A 5,877-nucleotide genomic window follows, 5' to 3' on the forward strand; every position below is an offset into this window, starting at 1 on the left:
GCTGGATGCAGCAAAGAGGGGGACAAACAGAGGTGCAGGCAGCCCCTTCGCCCACTGCTGCCAGCCCCGGGCACCCAGGGCTCTCCTGATGGTGACCAAGAGCTGCCGAGGAGACCTGGGGCCATGGGGAAACGCGCCCCCCCCCGCTGCTGTGCAGGAGAGCGGGTGAGGAATCGCCAGCCCGCAGAAGTCACAGCCTGCTCAGAAGCGCTCCCAGACAAGAAAGAAAACCTTATCCAGGAATTTAGGTCACCGAGTGAGATAAAAGCCATGCTGCTTCCATGGCCAATCTCACGGCAGCCTCTGCACTTGAAGTCACTGGCAGAAAAACCTCATTATTATCATCAGAATTGCTGAAGGGATTAATTGGAATGGGGAATTTGTACCCAAATCCCACTGGCAGCTTTCAGCCCCAGCCTTCGCAACCAGTTCACAAGCAATCTACGGGCTAACGCACAACTGTGTGTGCATGATCATGCAGCCGTAAATACAGAAAAACACCGCCAGAATTTCCAAACCAGAGATGGTGAGATAGGAACAAAATTGTCCCACTCTTTGCTCAAATGTTTGCCTTTTAAATGAAAAAGATACCGATCAGCTCGACCCAAAGGCAAGGAAGCAACAGCTCCGTGAGCCTCGCTGCCCCGATCTGATGATTGTACTTGCAGAGCACAGAAGCAGCTCAGAAACCCTCCAGCAGCCACCGCACACGGAGACCCTCACCCCCCCCACAGGAGGGGCCGTCCCGTGCCAGCACAGACAGCCAGGGAGGGGGCATTGGGCAGAAAATCACACGCCAGCCACGCAACGTGGTTACGGACGGTGATGGGGCGCACGAGGGCCTCGGTGAGGGAACGCGACGACCCGAGCGAGCCAGAGCAGGTTGAAGGGCTGCACATGCAGATGCAGTGCATGGGGGACGTTAGCAAAACCAGTGTCTAAAAAGGTCTTTAAATGTGAGCTCTGAGGTTAGGGTAAAAGTAGCTAGTTTTGTTTTTAAGAAAAAAATCCGAATCTTAAAGCTCCTAAAGGCCTAATTTAAGGGGGTCAGGGCCAAGCCCGCGGCAGAAGGCAGGGAGGGTCCCTCTGCTTAAAACACAGGCTTTGGGGATACATCAGGCTTTCCCCATGCCCTGAAGTGTCTGCAGCTGGGCTGCTCCTTGAGGGTATATTTTAATTAACTTTGAGCCTTCTTAAGTGGAGAGTAATGGTAAATGGTGCACAGAGAAGCTAAACTGCATTTAGTGACTAAGCAGGAACCCCTCAGCTTTGAATGAAAGCCTCGCGCCTCCCAGTCAGCAACAGGCTTAATGGCAACGTGTTTTGTGCTTGCAGCGGCAATCACAGGCAGAAGAGAGATCTGAGGTGATGCTGAAAGCTTTTCTGCTTGCCTTTGAAGAGTCGGCTCATTCAAGCTCAGCTCTCTGCCGTGCTTACCAGAGCCCACGTGCGTGTTTGTGGCTGGCATCGCTCGCGTGGGCCGGAGCTGACAGCGGCGATCGCTCCTGAAGCGCCACGTCTTGGGCTCGTGGCCTTTCCCGTGCTCTGGGATTCTCAAGCGTAACTTGCTTTGCCTGGCGTGAGCGAGAGCGGATGCAGAACGCATGTTGTGTAAACACAGATACACCGTTCCTGGCAATCGCAGCCCCCCTGGAATTAATGCTCCTGGAGGCAACGCTTCTGAGGACTGTTGAGAGGAGCTGTAGAAAAACTGGGCATTTTTGGAATACCATCCAGTTGCTGTATAATGTTTGAACAAATGCCACTGAAAATCAAAGGTAGCCCTGAAGTGCTTGGGAATGGGCTTGTAATGGGAATAATTTTCTGCTGCATTTAAAGGACAGATTTCTACTAGGAGCTGATGAGGGAAATCAAATTATTATTTATTTGTGTGTATTAGCATTTTGTCAACCATTTCTTGTCTTTGCTTTTGAATTAATCTAGCTGAGAGCCCATCAGCTTGCTGAGAGTTTAGCAAAACCCCTGCACTAGCCACAGCACTCGACCTGCCTGCACTTCACGCAGCTTGCAGCGACTGTTCCCCTCCGTGATCGGCAAGTCTGCGTTCTGCAGAGCTGGGTGGTCACCCAAGGCGAAAGCAGAACTGGCCAGCAGGAGACTGCCACATCTCATCTGGTGGTGAAACATGACATCCACAAGTCAGCTGAGCTTAGCCGAATGTTTTGTTATTTCTCTCTTGGTCACAAGCATGTGGGAGAGAAAAAGGCTTCTGGTTTGTACCAGCGGTGCTGGGCTGCAAGGTTGGTACCTTTCCAACTCACTTGGTGGAGCATCAGGTGGAGCTAACCTGGCTTGTGGCTCAGCTTCAGAAATGGGAGATGCCAAATCTCGGGTGCCCAGACTCCAAAGCAATTGCACGAGAAATATCAGCTTTGCTCGAGATGCTCTCCAGGTTCCCCCTCAGCTCAAGCATCAAACCGTGATGTTTGCTCTCAGATGGCTCTCGTGGGTTCGTAATGCCAAGCACCCACCCGGTCCTGTTCAGCTGGGTGCTGTATGAATGCACGGAGGGACGGCGTCCCCGACCGGCTGAGCCCGGGAGCCATCCAAACCTCATTAGCGGGATTAGCTGCGTGCTTCAGATTAAGGCTGATCCGGTCCTTGCTCACAGCAGAGCCAGTGCTGTTGGCCAAAAATAGTCCTGGTCTTCAGGGCAAGCAAACAGAAGCACAGGCTTGATCATGCCCAGTTTTGAATCCAGAAACACCCAGGTCGTACTCAGGACCCCGGTTTAAGACCGACGGATGTCTGAGCAGCTGACACCGCAGTCAGCAGCAATTTGGTAGCGACGGCAAAAAAAGTTTTGGCTCCTGTCCAGGAAGAGCAGGTACAGATGAGCTAGAGAAGCTGCAGCTGGGGTCCCGCTCTGCTCCCAGGCCTGGTTCAGCCCTAGCCCCCCCGAAACATCTCCAGAGCCGCTCTGCGAGGTGCCACAAGGTGCCACGCAGCGTGGCTGAGGCGCTGCGACGTCCGAGCTGCTGAGCAGTGGCGCAGCTTTCCTCCCCGCGCGGCCCGGCGGCACAACCTCCCTCTCCAGGCTCCGACGCTGGCTGCTGCGTACGCGCTCAGCGCTGCCTCCGCTCAAAACCCGTTTGTTGGAACGAGGGTGCATGGATGGGAAACGAAAAGTAGACGACTCGGAGAGAAACCATCAGGCCTCCTTGCTGCGCAGGGCCAGCTCCTGGAATTAATTGCTGCAGGATATCAACAAGATGAAGTTTAGTGGTATTCGAGAGAGGATTAGGCAGTCTGTGATCAGGAACATTTGTGCAACGCTAACTGGGTCAAAGAAATACAAGAGAAACCGAGCGCTGTGCTTCCCCGAAGGGCTGAGCTAGTACCAGCTGGATTTAAAGCACATTCCTCCCCGCCTCCCCTTCCCGATCTTTTTATAGCAGCAAGCAAATAGCAGGATCTATTGCAAACTCTCTTCTCTTTCCTTAGAATGATAAAGCATCGCCTGCTCCAGGAAGGCTCTGAGAGCCGCAGCCATGACTGCTCTGAGCTGTGGCGTGCCGTGAAACCCTCCCCTTGTCATTTTAAAGATAGTTTCCTATCTTTAACTTCTAGCTTTAACTTCTCTGCTGCCTCTATGCTTCAGACGTCATTTTAAAGATAGGAAAGGGAAGCTTTAACTTCTCTGCTGCCTCTATGCTTCAGATCAAATCATTTACCGAGAATGAGCTGTGCAGTAAACTGGCCGCAGATGAGCTGGCTGGGTCTCCACCCTGAAACCCTTTTACCAAATTAATTGTTTACCTATATGATAGCATCAACCAGAAAAACTTACAGGGGTAACAGCTGAATCCAAACGCCAACGCTAGCAGCATCGTGGGGAAGTGTCGGGGGCAGTGGCTTTTACCACAGAAGAGAAGAGAAGAAATTGGGTCTTGCTGCCGGTAGGCAAAGCCAAAACCCCAGTGAAACACGGACTTCACTCTTCAGGTAGGCAGATACAGGCGAGCTGCTCCAGGGGGTAGGTACCATGGGGGTAGATACCGTGGAGGTAGTAGCTGGGGTGCCCACTGCAATCTTTCCCAAAGTTTTCTTTTTCATTAGAAAGGTGCTGGCAAAAACCTATAGTCTTTGTGAATTTTCCTGACACCGTAAGAATGCTGCTGGCCCAATATTGCCAGAAGGCAGGGAGCACCATGTGTGACAGCAAGAGCAGTAAAACCCACTCCAAGCTCATCAGTTCACTTGATTAAATTTCACTGTCTGTAAGAAAAGGGTTCCGAGAGAAAAGTCTTGCCAAGCCTAATGCCAGCAACAGAAAATTACCTGGTAATCTCAGTCCAGCAGCGGCAATCTTTGGATTCTGTGCCCCAGGACAAAACCTTCTTCCTACAGTCCATTGCAAATGATGCTGCGTAGAAAGGAAAACGTGTCAGCATTTAAATATCATCCCATTGGGCTTGGCAGAAATTTGGGATGCCCATTGCCTTCAAAATTTTGGTATTTGAAAATAGGGATGAAAACAACTGCTGCCAAAATCGCCAAGGGAACAAACCCTCCCCAAACCTCCCACCAAATCCTGCTGTGTCCAGTGCTGTTTGGTCAATTCTGGCGATTTCATTTCAAAGTGAAGTTCAAACTGGTTTGCAAAATTGTGCTTTCCCTTTTCCTTACTGCTTTTCCAGGGATAGCAACGCTTAGCACAACCTGTCACAACTTTGTCAGACTCTGAGACACGGCAGGGCTGCGAGGACCCAGCTCGCAGAGACAACGCTCTAATTAGCATTTATTAGAATTCTCTCCATTCTCATTAACAGCACGAAGGCCTGCATTTACACAGCAGTTTGTCACACATTTTTTTTTCCCTTTTCTAGAGAAGTGTTTCTTGCTTGGACCACAATAAAACAGTTGACCTGTGAGATTTTACTGCTCCTGGTACAAGCACTTACATCCCGATCCCCTCTGGCTCACGAGTTACATCAGCTCCGTTCGACAATCTTACGTATCCTCACGGATCAGAGCCTTTGCAGACACATTGAAGGAGCCACTGCTCTCAGAATCTCAGTGTTCTTAAAACCACTATGAAAACAAAGTGCTGCACTGCACGCATCCCCCCGCTGGGGAGGGAGCCAACCCACCCGAGGGACTGCGGGGACGCGGCTCGCCCCGCTGCGAGGGGTGCTCCAGGCGGGGGGGGGCACAGCTCCGTGCTCTTCTCACCCCCCGTGATCTACCTGAACGCGGAGCTCCCTCGCGATGCTCCCTCCCCACGCCCACGGGAGGTGATGCTCACCTGCAGGACGCAAGGGAGCAGAAACGACCGAGGAGCCCGAGCTGGGGACCGCGGGTGTCGTCCGCTCCGCACCAGGCACCCAGGACCTTCAGCAAGTTGCTGGCTTTTTGATTATTTTTGCACTCTGTAGAATGGGAATAATTCTTACTTAGGGGGAGAAGGAGGATTTGCAAGATCAGCCAAACCTGTAAGAAAAAATAGTCATATAGAAACAGATTTTTCATAGCCAGCAAAGAATTGCAGTGGTAAGAGAGGAGCGGTGCTGCAGCTCCGCGTGGGCTCTTTCTCTTTATTCATGTCAATAGTTCCTGTAGGAAACGAGTAATACAAAGACGAATTTAACGACAAGGCAGGCCGTCTGCTGAAGGTGGTGTAACCAGATGAAACTGCAGGTTTCACGCTGTCAAATGTGAGAGCTTGATTAAATTGTACAGCCATACCAAAGACTCAGGATGGGGCCCAGCCAAAAAACAGTGAACCCAGTTCAGGGGAATGTGAAGTCCTGTGCTTGGTGCTGCAGGCCAGGCACTCGCCCTCCCCGCCCGCAATGTTTTGGTGGGCTGGGGCAGATCTCGGGGAAGACAGCCTGTTCTGCATGCGCGTGTGGT

The sequence above is a fragment of the Egretta garzetta genome, unplaced genomic scaffold (genome assembly GCF_000687185.1).
Source record: "Egretta garzetta isolate BGI_Z169 unplaced genomic scaffold, ASM68718v1 scaffold26, whole genome shotgun sequence".
Taxonomy (NCBI): domain Eukaryota; kingdom Metazoa; phylum Chordata; class Aves; order Pelecaniformes; family Ardeidae; genus Egretta; species Egretta garzetta.